Genomic DNA, 27,671 nt, shown 5'->3' on the forward strand with positions numbered 1-27,671 from the left:
TAACAGAATATAAAAACATTACTATACTCATGAAAACAAATTAAATGAGTAGCTATATCATTAAATAAGTAAATTCATTAGCATCCACCCATCATAAAATTCTTGTTTCCATGTCTCAGCAGGTTGTTTTTTTTTTCTTTTTTTTTTTCTTTTTTCTTTTTTTTTTGTATTGTTAAGTGTGAATTTTGAGTGAGAACAATACAAAAAATAAAACTGTTACCACTTCTGGTGACTGCTCATCTTCTTCAGAATATCATAAGACTAAATTAAGATAAGGCATGGAATGGATCAGGCTAGAAAAAAATTCATACTGAATTTTTTTAACAATAATATGAAAAAGATAGATTGCTACTTACCACATGGAGGAGACACTGAATCGCAGACAAGCACAATGAAAAATTTGTCTGGGCCACACAACTGGAGACATGGCCACACGTGCGCAAGTTGTGCTTGTGTGTGTGTTCTTTTTCTATTTTGGAATAAGGTCTTTTTTGTCTGAAATCTTATATGTTTGGCAATCTTCTTCATTGTGCCAGTCTGCAACTCAATGTTTCCTCTATGTGGTGATTATCAATCTATCCTTCCGTATTGTTATTCCATTCTGGACTTTCCGTTGTTTCATACTGAATTCTTTGTATCAAAATAAAAATTATCTGACTACAATTCATTTACAGGAGAATCAACTGCCAGTTAACATTTAAAAGTAAGAAACTTTTAGTTTCTCCACCAGGTATCTTCATCTGAAATCTTCTTGATGGTTAACAGAATCTTCTGTCTGTTCTTGGTAGAACAACATTATAATAAATGAAAAGCACCAGTTTGCTTTTGTTCTACAATATTACTTTTATTGTTAACCTTTTTCGGCTTACAAGGCCATCTTCAGACATTTACTGAGTATTATCACCAAAGAAGTTACAATGTTTGCAAACAACATTGGACAAGAAGTAACACATCTAGACTGAAGTAGAAACATACAGTAAGTAACATCTTTGACAGTGTCGTGGTAATGCAATGAAAAAGTAAAAATTGAACAGTGCATAAATAACAATGGAGTAGACAGGAAAACCTCTAACACAAAATAGGAATAGCATGCCTACATAACAGTTTCTATTAATAAACAAAACTAATAAAATAAAATAAAATTAGTACTAGACAAGGCTACATCAGGAGGTATGAGACATGGAGAGTGATACACAAACCAATTAAAAGAAGAGACAGTTATCAATGTAACTATAGAACACATAAGGAACTTAAGAAATATCAATAAGATAAACAGAAATTGATAAAAGATAAACAGAAATTGATGGTCTCTGATACAATTGTTGGGTTATTAGAATGTGATATGGAATTCAGGAATTCCTGCACATTCTCCTTTTGCTTCATTTTATCATATGAGGGCATTTTGCTCTCACTTCCAGGAAGACTGTGAGATTCTCAAATGATGCCTCCACAATGCCAAGTGCCTGTCCCTGATTGTGGAGCAGCACTTTTCACTCCAGCAGGGTACAGGATGTCTTCGTAGTTGTCTTGAAAACTTTTCCATACTGGTGACAATATCACATTTCTGAACGATCTCTACATTGAAATACACCAGCTGGCTATACACCCAGTTTGTATTGCTGAGCAGCCACACTGGTGACAGTGTTTCAAGAATTGCTCTGTCTAGCAGAGGTGTCCCGATAGTAAATGGTAGCTGGAGAGTAGATCACTGACCACTTCCCGCAGAGCAAATTGTACAAAACATGGAAACCATAACAAAAGATCAATCACTGGAACCCTGCGGAGCTGAACTGCGTGTTCTGTCACATATTCAGATGACACAGTTCTTCTCCAGCCAAGCGATGCTCAACAACTCAACCCTAGATGCAGATAGTGGAAAAGTCACAGAGTATGTCGTGTGGAGAAATGAGGAACGGCTGCAGAGTTCTGTAATAATATTAGAGAGACTCTTGGTCATATGATATACTGAGGCAGGTAGAGGAAACGTACAATTACTCTATGCTGCACGCACAAATGCTGTAATAGTAACTACTTGTAGGTTGAAGTTGACAAGCTGTATACATTACATACGAAGATGGCTCCTCCTCTTTCAGTTCTCTCTCCTTCAGCTCTCTCTCCAGTGCGGCTGTCCTTCCTATGGTGGATACAACCCCTTAGCACAGGGCTACATATAATGTAAAATTTGTTGCTTGTAAATGCAAGCACAAAGATTTGACCTATCCTATCAGGCTAACTTCTTCCACATGTATCCTGAACCATTTTAAATTCCACTTTAACATAGCAGACATCTTATCAGTGAGGTTTTTATTTCCTTTGCCTAGGTATTAACACCACAGAGCACCAGCTTCACTTGGGAGAAGGGCACAGAATAAAATTGGTGTTCTTGAAGGAACTATCGCTGCATTTGCCCGAGTTTTCTAAAGCAATGAAAATTTTATAGGAGTGTACAGACTGGCTATTACAATAACCATGCTTCCAAATGCGAGTTAAGTGTGCTATCCACAACATCGTCTCACTCAATCTTTCCCCCTATCTTGAAGGGGTGGAAATGTTTGGTGTCTTATGGTGAGACTTGTTAGTTCTCTTCAGCAGCTCTGAATTTCTATATTATTTGTAGTTTCCTCTTCATCAGGTTCTTCACTACACAAACAGCATGGATGGATAGACAGACGGCTTTGAGTTATTTCTTTCTGTTCTCAACCTCTTCACTATGCCTTTCTCAATCACTGGAGATAACTTCTATCACTGTGGACAAACTGCTCAATTTTGATAGTTGTGCCTCAATAGAGGATTTTGCAGCTTTTTCTGTGAGCTTTGCTGGTCATGTGAGGAAAATAAATGTATCCATGGCAGGGCACTGATGACCTTGCTCTTTAGTGCCCTCGGCCACAAATCATCATCATCATCATCATCATCATCACAATCATCTGTATCCATGGCAACTTCATCACTGCAAGTGTACTTGCATGTGAAGGTGCTTGTGGCAGCTTCAGTTAGTAGTAGATGTGTTAAAAATCCCTTTTCTAAACTGTCGTTTTGGCCACTGAAGCAAATGGCATTACAAAGGTTGATGGTTCATGAGTCAAACTTTTTATGTAGTTTATGGAAACGATATTCTCCTCATTACTTTCATTTCCAGAATTTTGCTTTCACCCAAATAAGGGTTGAAAAAGTACAGGTACCTTTGCACTTCACACAGAATAGAGGAACAGAACAAAGATTACTATCTTCATGAGCAGCTTGGTCACATTTTACTACATTGCACATCCATGGCAAACTGTGTCCATAATAGCGACACTTGAGACCAGTGCACTCCATTAGGAAAAACTCGTCTCACTTTTGGGCAAATGAACCTTGCCTGGAGAAACATCGTCAGAACAAACATTGTTATCTTTTCAAGCTCACCGTTCATTTACTAACTTCACAATGTGCTTTATTTCTATTCATGTCAACATTTCCCTTAAAATATATATGCATTAAATCTTCCCATGACAAGACACCCTTGCTAGAATTGAAGGTGTAGTACAATTTGGTCACAATCATGTACTCACAAAACACTTTTCTTTTCTCTATATGTTCAGCTAGAAATGGCTGTTTATACTAGCAGTGTGCCATTTCTCAAGAGCTTGACATATTTTAATGTACTTGAACACTGCAGCCCTCCTTGCTATAGCAAGGTGACACATTTTCATAACCACCTTCCTTTTTCTTAACAATTAAGAATACAATTGAGTCATGTTATGCATCCAGCTACTCATCAGCATTCTTTTCTGAGGTGAAGTTTGCCTTGAGTAATTGGAAGCCCTTTTTGTTGAGTGGGTTTATTGCTCCTTGATCCGATCCTGTTGGATTTTTTTGTTATATGTAGAATTACATGCCATGGCAATCCCACGATTAACTAGGGATGTATAGTAATAATCAATCTAGACAGAACTTGAATATGCCTTCTATACCTGGTCTGCAGCAGGTGCCCCAAAGGCTGCCAGCTAACAACTGTACCACAACAGCATTCTACTACCATCAGCATGTAATACAACTTGAAAAAATAAAAAAAGAGGTAGGCCAACATAATTTGATGGTTAAATCATGCTCCCATTCATTGTGACACACAATGTTCCACCGCCATGACCCATTGTGAATATTCAATCACACAAAAGAGTTAATGGTTTACAGCTGATGAGTAGCACGTACCAGTGTTCTGCTCAAAAAATCTGGGATTGCCAAATACAAAATCAGCCAATAAGACTTAGCTACCGACAGCACTCAGAATTTGGAATTACCCAGGACGCATGTATGGCTTACTGATTGCTACAGATATGGCACTGCTCCATTCTCTCTCTCTCTCTCTCTCTCTCTCTCTCTCTCTCTCTCTCTGTGTGTGTGTGTGTGTGTGTGTGTGTGTGTGTGTGTGTGTATAGAGGTATTCTAACTGGCTGGGCAGCACATGCCCACTGTAAAACTGGAAAAAAATGCTTAGACAGAAAGAGCTGTATGAAGAGGGTCATCTGGGAACATATTTTTCGAGATGTTTGAAGATTCTATGCTTCTTTGTAATATCATAAACTTTATGCTGAATAAAACAATTAAAAGGTACTATCTGCATAGCAAATCCTGTTATATAACTGCCTCCAGTAGGGCCAGTTATCAGGATTCACATTTCTCCAGAAACCATGATGGAAGAAACTAAGAGACCTTTCAATTTTGGAAAGGACATTATTCATTAGTTCTCCTCTGGGTAGCAACTAATAGTAATACTGTAATAGTTAGCTAGTGATTTATGGTTCTTACCTGGTTTGAGAAGCCATTTTTTTTAATCTATAAATATTAAAAGAACATGACAGGTTACCCTTGTCTCATACGGTGTAATGAATTTGCTTACTACAAAGTACTTTGTTTACAGTGTCAGACCGTTGGAAATAAAATCCTAACTTTGTTTTATTGTCGCTTTGCTGCAATGGGAGGCTGAATCCTAACTAAGCAGCTAAAAAAAGTAGCCTCTGCGTACTTGCAAACCTTCAAGGACAGCAACGAATGAAAGAATAAGCCTACCTATGAAACCAAAAAAATAACTTTACTGTGAAATAAAAATAAAACAATAACCAAACTTAATGCAGTCTCTACAAAAATGCACAACTGTGAAATAAAACGTGCTGTTGGCTAGTATTCAGTATCTCAGTATCATGTTGCTCCACCACATGCATGTAACATGTTTCGATTGCCCTAGGCATGCTGCTCACAATATTATCAACACATTGTTGTTGAAACATGGCCCATTCTTCAATGCTGTACTACTGAGGTCATTCTGTCGATGAGGAGGGTACGTGCAACAGCACACTGCATGTTTCAGCTGGTCCCAAGCATGCTCAATTAAGAGGGTAATCCCAAAAGTAAAGTCTCCTATTTTTTATAAGTACATAGACCTGTTTATTTCTACAATGGTTTACATAAGTTTACAGCTTGAACATCTAGCTATTTTGCAACATAATCATCATTTCTGTCAATGCATTTTTTTAGATGCTGTGGCTGTTTTTGTATGCCCATGTCATACCAGCTCGCCGCCATGCTGTTCAGAAAGTTATGAACCTCTTCTTTCTCCTAGTTGTTGGGACTGAATCGCTTTCCGGCGAAATGTTCTTTTAATCTAGGGAACAGTAATATAGTCACTGGATACTAAGTCAGGACTATAGGGTGTGTGGGTGATTAAGTTCCGCTGAAACCGTTCCAGGAGAGCAATGGTTTTCCGAGCCATGTGTGGGCGAGCGTTGTCATGGAGAATGCGTACGCCCTTGCTCAACATTCCTCTTCTTCGGTTCTGAATTGCCCGTTTGAGTTTTTTCAGAGTCTCACAGTACCTGTCAGCGTTAATTGTGGTCCCAGCGATTCAGCTCCAATGACGAGGTGAAAGAAGAGGTTCATCATAACTTTCTTGTATGCTCACACCAGGTACCTGCAGTCTCATACGTTCAGGAGAAATATGGAATTTGGTATTTTCGGCCAGTCTCATATACAGTTGTGGAGAGTGACTCATCGCTGTTGAGGTTAATTTGTGGGCAGTATAATATAGAGACAGACAGGGCTGGTGGTCTGGTGACAAAGTGTGTGCATGGAAAACTGAAGCTTGTGAGGTCGAATCATGTTCAGAGTGTGGAAAATTTCAGTCCACCTTTAACCTAGACTTCATATGTCAGTGATTTGCCAGAAACGACACATGGCTTGAATTTCACATTAAACTGTAGGTGCTGTTTACCCCGTAGGAATACTGGGGTTAATTAGGCAAGTATCAGGTGGCATTTAATTTAAAGACTTACAGCAAGCAACTGAGCCACTGTGGTTATCATCATCATCATCATTTTTTTCTTCTTCTTCATGATCAAAACATCTTGCATCCAATTGTCTAGCCCTACAGTTAATGTTTTGATGTTGAGTTCATCTTTCAAGATGGCAATGGATGAGCACACTGTGCCCACCTCATGAACACCTTCCCCCAGGAGGGAGCTATCAACTTAGTGAAAGCACCTGCATACGCAGTTGACATGAAACTATGAAGGTAATCCCAAAAGTAAGGTCTCCTACTTTTTTTTTATATAATTACTTAGACCTGTTTATTTCTACAATGGTTTACATAAGTTTACTGCTTGAACATCTAGCTATTTTGCAACATAATCACCATTTCTGTCGATGCATTTTTTTTAGACGCTGTGGCTGTTTTTGTATGCCCATGTCATACCAGCTCGCCGCCATGCTGTTCAGAAAGTTATGAACCTCTTCTTTCTCCTAGTTGTTGGGACTGAATCGCTTTCCGGCGAAATGTTCTTTTAATCTAGGGAACAGTAATATAGTCGCTGGATACTAAGTCAGGACTATAGGGTGGGTGGGTGATTAAGTTCCGCTGAAACCGTTCCAGGAGAGCAATGGTTTTCCGAGCCATGTGTGAGCGAGCGTTGTCATGGAGAATGTGTACGGCCTTGCTCAACATTCCTCTTCTCCAGTTCTGAATTGCCCGTTTGAGTTTTTTCAGAGTCTCACAGTACCTGTCAGCGTTAATTGTGGTCCCAGCGATTCAGCTCCAACAACGAGGTGAAAGATGAGGTTCATAACTTTCTGAACAGCATGGTGGCGAGCTGGTATGACATGGGCATATAAAAACTACAACAGTATCTACAAAAATGCATCGACAGAAATGGTGATTTTGTCGAAAAATACCTAAATGTTCAAGCTGTAAACGGATGTAAACCATTGTAGAAATAAACAGGTCTAACTAATTATATAAAAAAAATAGGAGACCTTACTTTTGGGATTACCTTCGTAGTTTCATGTCAACTGCGTATGCAGGTGCTTTCACTAAGTTGATAGCTCCCTCCTGGGGGAAGGTGTTCATGAGGTGGGCACAGTGTGCTCATCCATTGCCATCTTGAAAGATGAACTCAACATCAAAACATTAACCGTAGGGCTAGACAATTGGATGCGAGATGTTTTGATCATGAAGAAGAAGAAAATGATGATGATGATGATGATGATGATGATGATGATGATGAAGAAGATGATGATGATGATAACCACAGTGGCTCAATTGCTTGCTGTAAGTCTTTAAATTAAATGCCACCTGATACTTGCCTAATTTACCCCAGTATTCCTATGGGTAAACAGCACCTACAGTTTAATGTGAAATTCAAAACATGTGTCATTTCTGGCAAATCACTGACATATGAAGTCTAGGTTAAAGGTGGACTGAAATTTTCCACAGTCTGAACATGATCCGACTTCACAAGCTTCAGTTTTCCATGCACACACTTTGTCACCAGACCACCAGCCCTGTCTGTCTCTATACTGTACTGCCTGCAAATTACCCTCAACAGCGATGAGACACTCTCGACAACTGTATATGATACAGGCCAAAAATACCAAATTCCATATTTCTCCTGAACGTATGAGACTGCAGGTACCTGGTGTGAGCATACAAGATTTTCCTGATAGATATTTTGTAGCCAAAGTTCAAAAATAAATAAGTTCATTGAGTGGAAATGAAATCTCATATTAACTTTGAATATAAATGAACAAGCTTTATCAGTAGAATTTATGTATTTTTGTTATCCAGAATAATCATTCAGAATATAAAGTTTTAATTTTATGTAAGAAAACTTATTAGGGGATAAGTACTATTTTGTGTATTTTATTATTTGCATGAGGTATTTTGCATGGTCTCCATGCTGTTCCAAGAGAGTTGAAGGTGTTTTTGGATTGGAGCCCTGACAGGTAAAGCAATCAAGGTCAGCAAAGAGTCTTCTGCACCAGTCTGTGTGTGTGTGTGTGTGTGTGTGTGTGTGTGTGTGTGTGTGTGTGTGTGTGTGTGTGTGTGTGTTTGTTTTGAAAAAACACTTCTTATTTGTTATCCAGAAGGTCTCCTACAACAAGATACTCGTCATCTTATATGCGTTGTATTTAAAGCCTCAAAAGATCATAATTGCCAAGTTCTGGTTTTTAGAAAAAATTAAGTTGTTCTACAGATAATAAGAATATTCAACAAATCAAGGGTTCGCAGACTAATCTGAGCTGAAGATCACAATGAAGTAACTTAATATATAAATGAACCCTTGCACTGGCCATCCACACATACTTCTACAATGATCAAGTGTCACACAAATTCTACACTTGTCAACGAATACAACCTGATGCCACTGTACAGGATCCATTCCAAATGTTCCCTTGTTCATCCTTTTTTCATGCACCACACTGCTGGAGGGCTTGTACCGCTATTCATAGTGGATGCCTAAGGACAGACTGATCGTTTTAAGACTTGCATACTATATGCATCTACAGAGCCCTCCCACTGGCTTCCAGAACTGGAGCACACAGTTCTTTTGTATGCTACTTGAGGCACCTCTCAGCTATAATCTGTAGGTAGCAATTATTGGCTGGTGGCTTAGACAGTGGGCAACCACTACAAGGCATATTTTCAATGTTTTGCATCTGATGAAAGCAGCTGAATGTTCAAATTATGTTGCTGTGACATATACCAAATCAGTAAACAGCTTCACATATCAATAAGTCCTTCTTATCATGAAGTGACAACGTACACACAGTATAAGCTTGAACTAAGCCAATGAGACAAGTTGTCAGAATGAGCAGTATATGCAAGCCAAATTGTCCCATTCGTAATTGGAGGTACTGAATTACATTGACAATGAAGGGTTTTCTTTTACCTTCAGTACACAGCAGTCTGTATATAGTGACCGGAAGTGGTCAAAAATGGTACTGAAAAAGTACACACAAAAAAACTGTGTAAAACGTGAGGTAGGTACAAAACATTTTGTGCAATTTAGTTTTGTTGATAAGACCAATGTAATATATTGTTTCAGCCTGTATAATGTCAGTGTTGTCAATATGATGCTTTCATATCCCAAAAAATTGGTATTAGTGAGCTCCACACACATATAAATTCCTGTCACTATCTTTCTTTAATTATTCGAATTGTAAATTCTGACGATGGGATGTTCTCTCTGACTTGTCTTCACTTGAACATTGTAACCTCCTATCCCTCATGATAGACCAATAACTTTCACTGCAACAATACTGATAATCTTTTAAGCTAGCTAAGAGATTTTGATGTGAATACATTAGCATCACTTCACGTGATCTACCAAGCCCTAATTATCTATAAGTTCAAGCATGAGTTGTTGATTGCATAGTATCCAACTAGTCCTGCTACCAATTAATTTTTGTGGCTTCCTTCAGGTGACTGCTCTTTCTAATAACAGAACCTCAATGCCACATGGCTGCTTAGCTCTTCACCAGCTTTTCACTGAGCAGCATCAGCATGGCGAGAAATGGTTTTGGAAGAATCTGTCTGTGCTGATCAATTTAGCGTGCTGACTTCGTGATAACAGAAGCAACAGACGAGAAAATTAGCAACTCTTGGTGCTTCTCCACCATTATATATTGCAGTCAATTTGAAATTATTAGTTCTTATATTCTGCATTCTACAGCATGGAACTATAAGTCTCTTCTACACACTATACATTTATCTAAGCAGTCAACAAAAGGCAGAGGTTATATGTATTCCATTCCATCTTCATTTTACGATTCACCATACTTGCAGCAAATTGAGATACTTTTACATACCCAAGTGATATGGCAACAACACTTGTATTTCTAGTTGTGCAAGAAGTTAGGAATGCAGGATTGTACTTTAAGATTAACAAATCCTTACGTGATGTATTCTGGTAGCATTGGGAACTAATTGTGTGCCTGAATGATGCTGTACTTCATTGTTCCACAATCACTTTTCTCAACACTGTTTTTCCATCACTTCTTGATGTATTCTGGTAGCATTGGGAATCAATTGTGCATATGAACAATGCTGTACTTTACAGTTCCACTATCACTTTTCTCAACATGGTTCTTCCATCACTTCTTTATTTTCTATTGCCCTATGAGATCATTAATGTCAATCAACAACATGTCACATGTTGTTGCTGGTGTGGTCTTCAGTCCTGAGACTGGTTTGATGCAGCTCTCCATGCTACTCTATCCTGTGCAAGCTGCTTCATCTCCCAGTACCTACTGCAGCCTACATCCTTCTGAATCTGCTTAGTGTATTCATCTCTTGCGCTCCCTCTACGGTTTTTATCCTCCACGCTGCCCTCCAGTACTAAATTGGTGATCCCTTGATGCCTCAGAACATGTCCTACCAACCGATCCCTTCTTCTGGTCAAGTTGTGCCTCAAACTCCTCTTCTCCCCAATTCTATTCAATACCTCCTCATTAGTTATGTGATCTACCAATCTAATCTTCAGCGTTCTTCTGTAGCACCACATTCTCTTCTTGTCTAAACTATTTATCGTCCATGTTTCACTTCCATACAAATACTTTCAGAAATGACTTCCTGACACTTAAATCAATACTCAATGTTAATAAATTTCTCTTCTTCAGAAACGCTTTCCTTGCCATTGCCAGTCTACATTTTATATCCTCTCTGCTTTGACCATCATCAGGTATTTTGCTCCTCAAATAGCAAAACTCCTTTACTATTTTAAGTGTCTCATTTCCTAATCTAATTCCCTCAGCATCACCCGACTTAATTCGACTGCATTCCATTATCCTTGTTTTGCTTTTGTTGATGTTCATCTTATACCCTCCTTTCAAGACCATGTCCATTCCGTTCAACTGCTCATCCAAGTCCTTTGCTGTCTCTGACAGAATTACAATGTCATTGGCGAACCTTAAAGTTTTTATTTCTTCTCCACGGATTTTAATACCTACTCCAAACTTTTCTTTTGTTTCCTTTACTGCTTGCTCAATACACGGATTGAATAGCATCAGGGAGAGGCTACAACGCTGTCTCACTCCCTTCCCAACCACTGCTTCCCTTTCATGTCCCTCGACTCTTATAACTGCCATCTGCTTTCTGTACAAATTGTAAATAGCCTTTCAGTCCCTGTATTTTACCCCTGCCACCTTCAGAATTTGAAAGAGAGTATTCCAGTCAACAATGTCAAAAGCTTTCTCTAAGTCTACAAATGGTAGAAACGTAAGTTTGCCTTTCCTTAATCTTTCTTCTAAGATAAGTCGTAGGGTCAGTATTGCCTCACGTTTTCCGACATTTCTACAGAATCCAAACTGATCTTTCCCGAGGTCGCCTTCTACCAGTTTTTCCATTCGTCTGTAAAGAATTTGCGTTAGTATTTTGCAGCTGTGACTTATTAAACTGATTGTTCGGTAATTTTCACATCTGTCAACACCTGCTTTCTTTGGGATTGGAATTACTATATTTTTCTTGAAGTCTGAGGGAATTTCGCCTGTCTCATACATCTTGCTCACCAGATGGTATAGTTTTGTCATGACTGGCTTTTCCAAGGCTGTCAGTAGTTCTAATGGAATGTTGTCTACTCCTGGTGCCTTGTTTCAACTTAGGTCTTCTTTCAGTGCTCTGTCAAACTCTTCACGCAGTATCATATCTCCTATTTCATCTTCATCTACCTTCTCTTCCATTTCCATAATATTGTCCTCAAGATCATTGCCCCTGTATAGACCCTCTATATACTCCTTCCACCTTTCTGCTTTCCCTTCTTTGCCTAGAACTGGGTTTCCATCTGAGCTCTTGACATTCATGCAAATGGTTCTCTTTTCTCCAAAGGTCTCTTTAATTTTCCTGTAGGCAGTATCTATCTTACCCCTAGTGAGATAAGCCTCTACATCCTTACATTTGTCCTCTAGCCATCCCTGCTTAGCCATTTTGCACTTCCTGTCGATCTCATTTTTGAGACATTTGTATTCCTTTTTTCCTGCTTCACTTACTGCAATTTTTATTTTCTCCTTTCATCAATTAAATTCAGTATCTCTTCTGTTACCCAAGGATTTCTACTAGCCCTCGTCTTTTTACCTACTTGACCCTCTGCTGCCTTCACTATTTCATTCCTCAAAGGTATCCATTCTTCTTCTACTGTATTTTTTCCCCCATTCCTGTCAATTGTTCCCTTATGCTCTCCCTGAAACTCTGTACAACCTCTGGTTCTTTCAGTTTATCCAGGTCCCATCTCCTTAAATTCCCACCTTTTTGCACTTTCTTCAGTTTTAATCTACAGTTCATAACCAATAGATTGTGGTCAGAGTCCACATCTGCCCCTGGAAATGTCTTACAGTTTAAAACCTGTTTCCTGAATCTTTGTCTTACCATTATATAATCTATCTGAGACCTTCCAGTATCTCCAGGCTTCTTCCATGTATACAACCTTCTTTTATGATTCTTGAACCAAGTGTTAGCTATGATTAGGTTATGCTCTGCGCAAAATTCTACCAGACGGCTTCCTCTTTCATTTCTTACCCCCAATCCATATTCACCTACTATGTTTCCTTCCCTCCCTTTTCCTACTATTGAATTCCAGTCACCCATGACTATTAAATTTTTGTCTCCCTTCACTACCTGAATAATTTCTTTTATCTCATCATATATTTCATCAATTTCTTCATCATCTGCAGAGCTAGTTGGCATATAAACTTGTACTACTGTAGTAGGTGTGGGCTTCGTGTCTATCTTGGCCACAATAATGTGTTCACTATGCTGTTTGTAGTAGCTTACCCACACTCCTATTTTTTTATTCATTATTAAACCGTCTCCTGCATTACCCCTATTTGATTTTGTATTTATAACCTTGTATTCACCTGACCAAAAGTCTTGTTCCTGCTGCCACCGAACTTCACTAATTCCCACTATATCTAACTTTAACCTATCCATTTCCCTTTTTAAATTTTCTAACCTACCTGCCCGATTAAGGGATCTGACATTCCACGTTCCGATCCGTATAATGCCAGTTTTCTTTCTCCTGATAATGACGTCCTCTTGAGTAGTCCCCGCCCGGAGATCCGAATGGGGGACTATTTTACCTCCAGAATATTTTACCCAAGAGGACACCATCATCATTTAATCATACAGTAAAGCTGCATGCCCTCGGGAAAAATTACGGCTGTAGTTTCCCCTTCCTTTCAGCCATTTGCAGCACCAGCACAGCAAGGCCGTTTTGTCACATACATTAGACATTTACTTTAAACACACTCTTCTGGGATTACTACTGCATAACAATTTAGTGGATGTTTGCTGAAATAGTTTTGAATTTCAAAAGGAAGGTGATTACAAAAAGTAGAAAGACGATTTGCATTAGAGAAAGATTTACTCTTAACATTCCCACTGTCAATGAACATATTACTACATTTCCAAGTATGCATATATCTCACTAAGAAACACTCTGCTACCACATATTCCATAACAGGTATAGGAAATGGGAAAAAGGATACTGGTACATGTGTACTTCCTTCCACAGGCCATACAGAGATTTACGGAGTACCAGAGCAGATGTGTAACATACACTTCTCTCTCATGGTAATGATAACTATGTTCTAAGTAACAATGCGTATTATATTATTATTACTTTCTCTTAGTGTCAATAAATTTTAACCATGACGACATAATACTCAGCCTTTATTACTGTTTTAATGCAGCTGTTCCATTGCAGTTAAACATAATCACTAGAATCTGTATGATGAAATGAGTAACTTTTAAGTAGATACCTTTGGTGTAGTAAAGCAGCTTAAATTACTTAATAAAGGCAAGTCTTCTAGTCCAGATTGCATTCCAATTAGGTCTCTTTCAGAGTATGCTGATGCAATCATTCCATACTGACCAATCATATAGAAATCACATATAAGATTTATACATAAAAATCTGTATAGTTGCACAGGTCGCGCCAATTCTCAAGAAAGGAAATAGGAGTAATCCAATGAATTGCAGACACGTATCACAGACATTACATGCAGCAGAATTTTGGAACATATACCGTTTTCCAACATAATGAATTAAGTCGAAGAAAATGGTCTAACAATACAGTCAGCACATATTCAGAAAATATCATTCTTGTTAAAAACAACTAATTCTTTATTCACACAAAGTAATGTGTGCTCTCAACAGGAGATTTCGAACTGATTCCATATTTCTAGATTTCCAGAAGGCTTATGACACCATCTCAGACACCATTCCTTACAAGAGACTTCTAATCAAATTGCAAGCCTATAGAGGATAGTCTCAGTTGTGCAACTGGATTCACAACTTAGCGTCAGAAAGAACACAGTTCACAGTAATAAATAAAAAGTCATCAAGTAAAACAGAAGTGTCACCTGGTGTTCCCCAAGGAAGTGCTATAGCCGCTTCATTGCTCCTAAACTATATAAACAAATTAGGAGACAATCTGAGTAACCCTATTAGATTGTTTGCAGACGAGCTGTCATTACCATCTAGTAAAGTCATTAGAAGATCAGAGCCAACTGTAAAATGACAGGCACTTAGTAAAGGCATGTCTGCATGGTGTAAAAAATGGCAATTGACTCTAAATAAGCGAAAGTGTGAGGCCACTCACAGGAGTACTACAAGGAACCCATTAAATTTCAGTTACACAATAAATCACACAAATCTAAAGGCTGGAATTACAATTGCAAACAACTAAAATTGGTATGATCACATACTTAATGTTGTAGGATAGGCAAACCAAAGACTGTGTTTTATTGATAGACCACTTAGAAGATGCAACAGGTGTAATGAAGAGACTGCCTACACTACACTTGTCTGCCCTCTGATCGTGTGTTGTTGTGTAATATGGGATACATACCTGAAAGGAATGACAGACATCATCGAAAAAGTCCAAAGAAGGGCAGCTCACTTTGTGTTATCACAAAATAAGAGAGAGAGTGTCATGAATATGATAAGCGAGTTGGGATGACAATCATTAAAACAAAGGCATTCTTTGTTCTAGTGAAATATTTTCATGAAATTTCCATCACCAACTTTCTCCTCTGCAAAAATATTTAATTGATACAAACATACAGAGGGAGAAATGATAATAACAAAATAAATCGGAACTTGTACAGAACGATAAGTGTTCATTTTTCCCATGCAATGTTCGAGAGTGGAACAGTACAGAAACAGTCTGAATGTGGTTTGGTGAACAAACTGCCAGGTAAATAGCGTAAACTGCAGATTAGTCATGTAGATGTAAATCAGTGAATGGCATATATAGCCCCACTGAAATTCACACAGAAAAAGCCTAATTAAACTCAAGTGAGGCAGGTGACTCAGGGCTTCTCAGTAATGATTGTTTTGTCTTTACACTCCCGCATCCTCTAAGAGTGCACCACATCACAAGGTTGGAGTTTCTCTCATAGGTTTTCCACCAAATCCTTCTGATTCATGACATCAAGTCATGATCTTTGTTCACTTAGCAGCTCTTGATTCATCAAACCCAGTATCCACTACTGTTTAATGAGATGTCTGCCTTTTAAATGCTCAAGTGTGTAGGTACCATATGAAACAGAACAGGGGATATTGTAAGGATACAGAGATGTGCAGCACAATTGGTCACAGGTTTGTTTGATCCAACAGAGACAACCAAGAAGACACTGAAAGACATGAAGTGTAGGACACTTGGAAGATAGATGCAAAGTATCCCTTGAAAACAAACTTTGAAAGTGTTTCGAACAAACTTAAAACAGAGCACACAGAAACATTTACACAATCATTCTTCCTGTGCTCCGTAAATGAGTGGAATGGGAAAAAGACCTAATAACTGTGTAACATCATAGATTAAGAGTCGACCTGGGACAGCAATCGCACAACTTGCGTATGGGCCGCTAGACGCCGCCGCTAGCGCTAAGAGTGCATTGCGATCACAGGCGCGCGTGTTGTGTACGAGCCGCAAGGTGCCGCCACGAGCGCAACCGTATATAAGTGCCGACGGAGTTCGGACAGCTCTCATTTTGTTGGCATCCCATTTTTGCCTATTCTCTCATTTGCTTAGTTGCTTACCTCTTATTCGTTTATGGCTAATGTTACTGTGCTCTCTTTCAGCCATTCTGATTGTTTTGATTTACTGAGAAGTGCTCATTTTGGCATTTCACTTTTGCATATTTCTCATTTTGCTAATAATATGCTCCTTAGCTTTTTACAGTTGAATTGGTTAACATAGTCTCATGTACTGTTTGTTCATTTCAGCCTGTTCATATTTTGATGTTCTTTAAATACTGTAATAATTATCGGAAGCATTTCTTCCCTTAAACTTGTGTAAAGTATTCTCAATGTAGGATTTGTTCTGTGACACAAACGTAAGGTTTTGAATATAAATTATATACGAAACTGTGCTTTAAAAGGAATTTATTTTTACAGTTTGTACTACATCAGACGACAATTTTGTGATATGAGGGAGAAATTTGAGGGGCGAACCCAAGGAAATAGTCTTAAGTGATCGCCTTTAAAAATAAAAATTTGTGTGACACTGAAAGACGGGACACTGTATGCAAAGAAAATTTATATACACTCCTGGAAATTGAAATAAGAACACCGTGAATTCATTGTCCCAGGAAGGGTAAACTTTATTGACACATTCCTGGGGTCAGATACATCACATGATCACACTGACAGAACCACAGGCACATAGACACAGGCAACAGAGCATGCACAATGTTGGCACTAGTACAGTGTATATCCACCTTTCGCAGCAATGCAGGCTGCTATTCTCCCATGGAGACGATCATAGAGATGCTGGATGTAGTCCTGTGGAATGGCTTGCCTTGCTATTTCCACCTGGCGCCTCAGTTGGACCAGCGTTCGTGCTGGACGTGCAGACCGCGTGAGACGACGCTTCATCCAGTCCCAAACATGCTCAATGGGGGACAGATCCGGAGATCTTGCTGGCCAGGGTAGTTGACTTACACCTTCTAGAGCACGTTGGGTGGCACGGGATACATGCGGACGTGCATTGTCCTGTTGGAACAGCAAGTTCCCTTGCCGGTCTAGGAATGGTAGAACGATGGGTTCGATGACGGTTTGGATGTACCGTGCACTATTCAGTGTCCCCTCGACGATCACCAGTGGTGTACGGCCAGTGTAGGAGATCGCTCCCCACACCATGATGCCGGGTGTTGGCCCTGAGTGCCTCGGTCGTATGCAGTCCTGATTGTGGCGCTCACCTGCACGGCGCCAAACACGCATACGACCATCATTGGCACCAAGGCAGAAGCGACTCTCATCGCTGAAGACGACACGTCTCCATTCGTCCCTCCATTCACGCCTGTCGCGACACCACTGGAGGCGGGCTGCACGATGTTGGGGCGTGAGCGGAAGACGGCCTAACGGTGTGCAGGACCGTAGCCCAGCTTCATGGAGACGGTTGCGAATGGTCCTCGCCGATACCCCAGGAGCAACAGTGTCCCTAATTTGCTGGGAAGTGGCGGTGCGGTCCCCTACGACACTGCGTAGAATCCTACGGTCTTGGCGTGCATCCGTGCGTCGCTGCGGTCCGGTCCCAGGTCGACGGGCACGTGCACCTTCCGCCGACCACTGGCGACAACATCGATGTACTGTGGAGACCTCACGCCCCACGTGTTGAGCAATTCGGCGGTACGTCCACCCGGCCTCCCGCATGCCCACTATACGCCCTCGCTCAAAGTCCGTCAACTGCACATACGGTTCACGTCCACGCTGTCGCGGCACGCTACCAGTGTTAAAGACTGCGATGGAGCTCCGTATACCACGGCAAACTGGCTGACACTGACGGCGGCGGTGCACAAATGCTGCGCAGCTAGCGCCATTCGACGGCCAACACCGCGGTTCCTGGTGTGTCCGCTGTGCCGTGCGTGTGATCATTGCTTGTACAGCCCTCTCGCAGTGTCCGGAGCAAGTATGGTGGGTCTGACACACCGGTGTCAATGTGTTCTTTTTTCCATTTCCAGGAGTGTATATAAAATTATACATCACAACTGGTACAATGGGACATTTCCTCTGCCATGCATTTCACAATGGTTTGATGAGTATAGTGGTAGATGTGTGTGGAGACACACAAAGCTGCCCACAAGGCAGCAGTGATCTATACATCAAGCATATTGTATGCAGCTCTTTCATAGACCCACTTAGTCCTCTGGGAAACAATTCTGTCAAACTAGCTGAAAAATTCAAAAATAATTTTAGCTGTTTTCCATATTATTTTCCTTATTAATGGATTACATCCAATAAGGTTTACAATAAGAACGTCGACTAAAACGGGATGTAAGTACTGGTAAAATCACTAGGGCCACGGAAACTTCTTTCAGAAAGAGAGGGTGAACGCAAAAGTATATCATATCAGACTTCAAATGAGAAAAACTGTGGGGTAGTGGGAAAGAGGAAAAAAGTCTCTCTCTTTCAATGAGGGCGAAAAAAGTGGATTACTTTGAGAGAGGGCAAATAAACTGTAGTGAAGCTGCAGAGATATATAACAGAGAATTTCAATTCAATCAATGGGCAATATACTTCTTCTCATCACTGTGTTTCCTTTTCTGAATAAAAGGTAGAAACAGAAGCTTCAAAATAATGATAATAAGTTGACCAGAAGTGAAAAATAAATTAATAAACATACATATCTGGTGTGTCTCATAATATGGTCATACGGTAGAAAGGTCTTGGTACAGATTGAGAACACTTTGAATGTGTAAAACAGTAAACTCTAGCTTCACACATAAGTTCTACTGCTCGAGCTGTAGAGCAGAGCTACTATTATATAATGAACCATAGCCTTACTCACCAAACAGCCAGCAAATTTTTCAGTCTCATTTATGAGGCTTTCAACAACCCAATGCCTCTAATATTTAGTGAGCTGTTACCTTTACTGCTTATTACAGAGTGCAAAAAATATGTAGGGATATAAAATAGTACTAATAGGATACAGGGTAAATTCCTTGCAACAAAAGATTAACACAGAATGTTGATCACACACACACACACACACACACACACACACACACACACGTACACACACACACACACACACACACACACACACAGGCTACATTAATAGTCACACGTTTACATGACTGTATTTTCTGTGTCTCGCATAATTTTTTAAATAACTCCATATTAGCCATCGACTGTACTATTTATTACAATATCCTCTATTCCAATTTTGACATTAAATCATTTTTAAGTGGTTATAGGTACTGAAAAGACAGCTGTAGTCTTTTTACTAATGATGACTACTATTGTGTTTTAAGCTCCACCACTTGAAAATGATGTAAGGTCAAAAATTCAATGTGGATATTGTAATTGGTGGCAGATATAAAGTCATTTAAAAAGTAACAGGTATATTTGATCCATGGCAGAACATCATGGAAATGCCAAACAATGTGTACTCCTCAACTACCAGAGCACTGAATACAGTAGTAAACTATCCTAACAGCTAGCTACAACAACTAAGGAATCTAGGAATATACTACGTTCCCCTACATATTGCTTCCACAGGGATCATGAAAATATGATTAGACTAATTACAGTACACACACAAGCATTTAAGTAATCATTCCTCCCACACTCCATACATGACAGCAGTCCTAATAACTGGTACCAGTACAATGGAAAGTACCTTCTGTCTTCTACTTCATAGTGGTTTACAGAGTACACATATACACAATGTACTTCAAAAGAAAAGGGTTACTTCTGCCATTGGTGTTTCAATTTAGTATTCAAAACAAATAATTCATGAAACAGTACCAGCCAATGAAAAGTGAAACTAACCACATAAAAAGTATTTTTTTAATTACTTGATTATTGTACGTAAATATGTTGCAGCAGAGTTCATGGTTGCCTATACTATAAAAACTATACAGGGGAACACAGTAACTACCTTGAAACAGTGACTGCAAACCTAGATTTCCGCTAATAAGACAGAAATAATTTCAGAAGGCAAGTTTTCTTAGGTATAGTATGATTAATTTTCTGTATTTGTGTTTTTATAAATTCTGTAGCATTTCTATTAGTAATTCATAAAATTTACTTGTGCTGTAATCGAAACATACCATTTAACGCAGAGAAAAAATGTATGCTTAACTGTCGTATTCCATCACAGTGAAATCTAGAAGTTCATATTATTTACAAAACAGTAATGTTATTTTCAATGCAATTATGTTTTATAAGTAACAAATACTAATCAAAGTCATACTGTATGCCGGTAATCGCCGCCCAACCCCCCCCCCCCCCCCCCCACCATGAATGATGTACCTTGCCGCTGGTGGGGAGGCTTGCGTGCCTCAGTGATACAGTTAGCCATACCGTAGGTGCAACCACAACAGAGGGGTATCTATTTGAGAGGCCACACAAATGTGTGGTTCCTGAAGAGGGGCAGCAGTCTTTTCAGTAGTTGTAGGGGCAACAATGTGGATGATTGATTGAACTGGCCTTGCAACATCAACCAAAACAGCACTGCTGTGCTGATATTGCCAATGGCTGAAAGCAAGGGGAAACCAGAGGTGTAATTTTTCCCGAGGGCATGCAGCTTTACGGTATGATTAAATGTGGCATCCTCTTGAGTAAAATATTCCACAGGTAAAATAGTCCCCCATTTGGATCTCTGGGTGAGGACTACTCGGGAGGATATTGTTATCATGAGAAACAAAACTGGCATTCTATGGATCAGAGTGTGGAATGTAAGATCCCTTGGGCAGGTAGGCCATAAAATTCAAAAAGGGAAATGGATAGGTTAAAGTTAGATATAGTGGTAATTAGTGAAGCATGATGGTAGGAGGCACAAGGGTTCTGGTCAGGTGAATACAGGGTTATAAATACAAAATCTAATATGAGTAATGCAGGAGTAGGTTTTATAATGAATAAAAAAAATTAGGAATGCTGATAAGCTGCTAAAATCAGAATAGTGAATGCATTATTGTAGCCCATGTCTACCACAGTAGTACAAGTTTATTTGCCAATTAGCTCCACAGATGATGAAGAGATCGAAGAAATGTATGATGTGGTAAAAGAAATTATTCGGACAGTTAAGGGAGATGAAAATCTTTAGTCATTAGGGACTGGAATTTGACAATAGGAAAAGTAAGAGAAGGAAAAGTATCAGGTGAATATGGCCTGGAAGTAAGGAATGAAAGAGGAAGCCATCTGGTAAAATTCTGCACAGGGCATAACTTGATCACAGCTAACACTTGGTTTAAGTATCATGAAAGAAGGCTATATATGTGGAAAATGCCGGAGAAATCAGAAGGTTTCAGATTATATAACGGTTAGACAGAGATTTTGGAACCAAATTTTAAATTGTAAGACATTTCCAGGTGCAGATGTGGACGCTGACCACAATTTACTGGTTATGAACTGTAGATTAAAACTGAAGAAACTCCAAAAATGTAGGTATTTAAGGAGATGGGACTTGGATAAATTGAAAAACCACATGTTGTAGAGATGTTTGGAGGCAGCATTAGGGAACGATTGACAAGAACATGGGAAAGGAATACAGTACTAGAAGAATGGGTAACATGGGAGAGATGAAATAGTGAAGGCAGCAGAGGATAAAGTCGAGGGCTAGTGGAAACCCTTCGGTAACACAAGAGATATTGAATTTAACTGACGAATAGGAGAAAATATAAAAATGCAGTAAATGAAGGTGGCGAAAAGGAATACAGACATCTCAAAAATGAGATCAACAGGAAATGTAAAATGGCTATGCAGGAATGGCTAGAGGACAAATAGAAGCATATATCACTAGGGGTAAGATTGATGCTGGCTACAGGAAAATTAAAGAGACTTTTGGAGAAAAGAGAAGCACCTGTATGAGTCTCAGGAGCTCAGATGGAAAACCAGTCCTAAGCAAAGAAGGGAAAGCAGGGCAATGTAATTGAGGGCACTATTATGGAAATGGAAGAGGATACAGATGAAGATGAGTTGGGAGATATGATACCATGTTTAAAATTTGACAAGTCAAAACAGGGCCCCGGGAGTAGACAACATTCCATTACAACTACTGATAGCATTGGGAAAGCCAGCCATGACAAGACTCTTCCATATGGTGAGTAAGATGTATGAAACAGGCAAAATACCCTCATACTTCAAGGAGAATATAATAATTTGTATTCCAAAGAAAGCAGATGCTAAAAGGTGTAAAAATTACTTAACTGTCACTGTCATAAGTCATCGATGCAAAATATTAACACGAAAAACTGGTAGAAGCTGACCTCGGAGGAGATCAATTTGGATTCCATAGAAATGTAGGCACATGCAATGCAGTACTGACCCTATGACTTATCTTAGAAGATAAGTTAAGGAAATGCAAACCTATGTTTATAACTTTTGTAGATTTAGAGAAAGCTCTTGATAGTGTTGTCTGGAATATCCTCTTTCAAATTCTGAAGGTGGCAGGGGTAAAATACAGAGAGCAAAAGGCTATTTACAATTTGTAAAGAAACCAGATGACAGTTACACGAGCTGAGGGGTATGAAACAGAAGCAGTGGTTGAGAAGGGAGTGAGACAGGGTTGTAGCCTATCCCTGATGTTATTCAATCTATATTTTGAGCACACAGCAAAGGAAACAAAGGAAAAACTTGGAGTAAGTAGGATAAAAACCTTGAGTTTTGCCTGTGACATTGTAATTCTGTCAGAGACAGCAATTAAGGTCAATGCCACTTTATGGCTGCAGAGAGAGAGAGAGAGAGAGAGAGAGAGAGAGAGAGTTCTTTCAACAGAAATTTAATTTTGAAATATGAAACTTGTTAAAATGTAATGCAAATGTCCCATTCCATTACACTGGAATGACCCAACAACTACTATGGAAATCTGAGTCTGTACATATTCAATTTTACTTATCCTTTGCATTACAAAAACTAGTCTGGTATATTGGGGCAAATTTAAAAAAGTCTGCAAGTCATTAGTAAGCAGAACATTTACAAAAGTTCCATGCTGCTTGAAACTGAAAAGAATGCACAGCAACACCCTGCTGAACAACTAAATGAATTAAGTGGCAATTGCTAATTAACTGTTTGTAAATACATGAATGACAAATTAAAAAGAAAAATGTTAATATATTCTTGATAATTTCATACCAGCCTATCAAGATGACTTGGCTAAAACTAACTCTACAGTTCTGCACTCTGAAAATACCAAGCACCTATTGAATATTATGCCAAGAGCCCTTCAAAGAACTTTGGAATTCCTACAAAGATTTCTGAATATAATCATGACTTGGCTTCGATACACAGAAGAGTGATTGCAGTTACATCATTACAATTCTATATTCATGCATGAAAATTATGTGCACACTGCCAGCAGACTCCTTACTCTGATGGGCATGCATACTAACAATTGAAAAAATACCCCACTACAACATCTCACATGTCATAATGACTTTCTGAAATGTCAGTAGCTACCGTTAACAATAACTGCCGGTTTACATATGCTGGTAATGTGGATGTATATTTTTTGCGACAATTTATCATGAAAGATGAAAAAATAATAATTAACTTGGAGTTATACCATATGTGACCAGTGTTTATCAAACTGTAGTAGTTTCTTCCTGCGTATATTCGAACAATGTCTGTTGAGCAATATAGTGTACATACTTCCCAAAATCTGGTTGGAACAATAACAAAATTGACATCTTGGTGTCCTGGACCGAGTTACACTTCTGACGTGAAAATAACGAAGTGGATGTTACTAGTAATTGCCACTACCATATAAAATGGCATTGCTGGAAGCAGCAGCTTCTTATCTGGTGGCTAGGCTGCCACTTATTTCTTGTCAGATTCATTGACCATGTACAATAATTTGCAGACAATGACTATCATTTAAATTGGTAGCTCTCTTTAAATGTAACAGTCAAATGAAAAGGAATGCAGGCAGGTAGGTGCAACTCCCCAATATGATGTCAGTGTACACCAAAACTGATTTTCACAAGTGAAACTACTCAGTAGTGGCAATTCAGTGATGGGATTCCACTAGGATCTAGCATGCATTTATAAAAAGGAGAAAACTTACAAAATCCTAAAGTGACTTATCCCCCAGTATTATTACAGTACCTCATTTTAGGATTCTTATTTGGTCAGACTGCCCCAAGAGGTTGGGACAGTTCAAAAAAGTATGTAAGGATATTCAGCAACCAAATTAAAAGAGCACATCCTAAAAGGTAGTGCTAATACCACACAAAAGTCTATTCCTTGAAACATAAAAACCTGTTTTTGTTAGACTAAGTACCGAAGCATACAATTAATTATGCAGACACTTTCATTTCCACAGATTTGAAGCATAAACTGAGTAAAATGAACACCGCTGACTGCTATCACATAAAAAGAATATCAGTAATTGTAGTAGTTGACATAATGACAAACCTATATTGTATAGCTAACTGATGTACAAATCAACAGTGCTGTTCAACTCAGAGGTTTGGTTCTTAGTGAAGGAAGGAACTGGAATTACCAGTATTTGCCTGACAAGGAAACAAGAAATAGCTGCATAAAATTCATGATCATGAAACATCACAACAATGTCCTGGATTCAAGAACATCTCTTTATGGTGTATATTATAAGAGAGCAGGCATGTGACACTCACTGTCATTGCCCATAGATCTGAGAGCTTGGCCATGAAATAAGACATTTGTAGCCCACCAGATGGTGTTTGACTGGAGAGGGGCAAAATACTAGTACTGGATACAACCTTCTCTCTTCTCTACCATCACCAGTTGCACACCAAACATACTTGGTATGAAAAGAACTGGAATGGCATTCACTTGGAAGACTTGCATGAAGCATTGGGCCACACAAAGTGCAGAGTATGGAAAACCATGTTCAGAGAATTTAATAGCATGGTCTGTCAGCTAAAATATTACATAGTTTGGTCATGGATATTTTCCTCCACGCTACGAAATACATGATTGGCAACAAGGAATAGATTAATAAATATATAAAAAGAAGCATACATATAAACTGTGCCGCCAGGTACCACAGATTCACAAAAAATTGCTCGGATTATATACGAAAAATAAAATCTATGTAATAAATTTATGAATTTGGGTAAAGGAGGTATTCTGCCATGTGCTGCACCTGAAAATGTTGGTGATGAGAAAACACAGTCAGGGGTTTTGTTTCCCAGCCACAGTTAGCGTCTGTGCTGTTTTCTCAAACAGCGTTTTCTTGTATCACGTTCAAAAGCTGCATGTTGCATTTGAATATCAAAAGGGAAACATAGGCTAAAATGTGTTTTCATAAGTAACTTCAACGTCGCAGCATTGGTAATGGTTTCCGCTGAAATGCTACGTTACTGATAGTTGTGTATTTACAAAACCACACTATAGCAAGTTCCCAAACCGCATTCATTTGATCACTATACGAATGATAAAAACTCTACACGAGTTCATATTTTTTTAAAAAAACATTTGCGTAACAAATATACACAAACTGGAGTCGGACACTAGAATTTCCCCGCAAACAGCTTAGCATCAGCAGAATTACTTGCAGTCCCCTCGCTTTGGGGAAGTCTCGGGCCTAGACAATACAAAATAATGCGTTAGTGATCAATATTTTGGTACCTTTCTGCTAGAAAAGAACTACATCGTGCTGCACACTGTCTCCGATACTTTAATTTCGAGTGTTGGCCAACATATTCCACATGTTGGTCTAATAATACATCTTATGGATGCGAGTTGTTTAATATTTACTACTTCAAGTACTAAACGAAAATTAACGTTTCATTTGACGTATGTTTTATTTTCGTCACACACAATTCTTCAAACATCTATAACAACACATACACGACTTGTGTTTCTTAACTGTTTACGACGAAATTATTGATCAGTAACAATTTTTTTGTAACGAGCCAACGATGTAAAAAAATCCAGTGATCTCATTAGATGGATTTCGGGGCACGCAGGCATCGCGGTTGCTGATTGGCTAAAATTAATGATGTCATAGAGGGCTCCATACTAGACGTAATTGAACATAGCCATACATGTCTGTGAGTTGGAAATGCTCTGTTATCTATGGTGTATGTACTTCACGTCTGTGCTCATGCCATAAACGCGCCACGTACATCACAGACATCTATGCCTCTGACGTCCTTAGAGTATGTATAGCTTTGGAGTAAGCAAAATCTATGCGCATCTTCTCAATATCAAAGCGGAATCGTCTGGAGATTTTGGGACGACGCTGCTTGTGTCTACAATTTGTGGTAATAGCGAAACTTGAATATTATACTACTCGCCCTGTTTTTTATACTGTATCTTCATATTTGAGTTTTAGTAACAGCTATGTTGCAGTATTGTCATCGCTACGGATGTAAAGAGAAGTATGTGAAAGGAGGACCAGTTACTTTTCATAGGTACATACAACAAATGTATAATCGTAAATGTCATTTTGATATGAGCCACTTTAGGCCTATATGTCGAAAAATATAGAGATATGGTATTATATAGTCTTTTAATGTAAAGATAATTTCTGCAATTTTATGACAGTGTGTTTTTGAGACAAGTGCTGGATAAATTTCCAAGTGTGTTTAAGTAAATTGCCAGTCAGTGTATACACATCGGTAGGCTGTACTATGTTCATATGGAGATAAGTGTGATTAATTTCCTTCACTTTATGCAGGTTCTCAAACTCACACATGTATCTAAGTATTTCTGCATGAGACAGATTTTTATACAGCGTCATTGTAACGTAATTAATTAGAACAGACTCAACAATATGAATCAGTGCAATAGAAAACCTACAAAAAATATCTTTGGTTGTCACTTTTTTTATTACTCCAAAATTCGAGCATTGATCTTGTATTTTTTAGTTTTTGTGCTTAGTGTACGGTTTTACTTTTCTGATGTGATGGCAAAAAATGTTGTAGAAACTTGTCTATAAAAAGCAGAAGGGTAAAAAAAAGTGTGGGGATGTAGCTGCATAGGCTCTCCAGGAACAATATTGCTGCCCTGAGGTAGCTCGACTAACCTCTCTGGACCTACAGTTAGTTCGCTCTAATCAATGTTTGTGACAACATGTTTTTTTTACCTTGTAGGGCATAAATATATTTGAATGGAATCCTATAAACTGTTAGTTGTTGTTATATGTAACTACTATCCCAAGTACCGTACTTCCTACAGTGGTGACCTGGAAATTTCAGCCACGCCGCATTTAAAAAGTAAAATTTCCCGCACTGGTCCAATGCCCTACAATGCCACAGCTACCTTCAAGTCAACCATTTCCTGCTCGGAGGGATGGCAGCCTCACCTCTTCGTCAATGCCTGTGAATTCCACGATCTTTCCAGGCCTCAGTTTGGTACCATTTCGCCAAAACCTGGACGAAGTGTCCAATCCAGCAGTGTGTAGTTGGTGATGATATTTGGTTTGTGGGTCACT

At 39.0% G+C, this 27,671-nt stretch overlaps 1 protein-coding gene across 5 annotated transcripts in view; it reads right to left on the reverse strand.

Annotated features, from left to right (window-relative positions):
* LOC126161968 (myoneurin-like) overlaps positions 1 to 26,148 on the reverse strand; it is a 76,205-nt gene extending 50,057 nt beyond the window's left edge. For 4 of the 5 annotated variants that reach the window (XM_049918154.1, XM_049918157.1, XM_049918155.1 and 1 more), the window contains exon 1: positions 25,862 to 26,148. The gene's annotated coding sequence lies outside the window, so the exon portion shown is untranslated. Of the gene's footprint in view, positions 1 to 25,376; positions 25,785 to 25,861 lie in introns of those variants that run through there. The other variant, XM_049918158.1, reaches the window with a different exon arrangement.
* Between the last annotated feature and the right edge of the window lie 1,523 nt (positions 26,149 to 27,671).

This window comes from Schistocerca cancellata, chromosome 2 (assembly GCF_023864275.1).
Source record: "Schistocerca cancellata isolate TAMUIC-IGC-003103 chromosome 2, iqSchCanc2.1, whole genome shotgun sequence".
Classification (NCBI taxonomy): domain Eukaryota; kingdom Metazoa; phylum Arthropoda; class Insecta; order Orthoptera; family Acrididae; genus Schistocerca; species Schistocerca cancellata.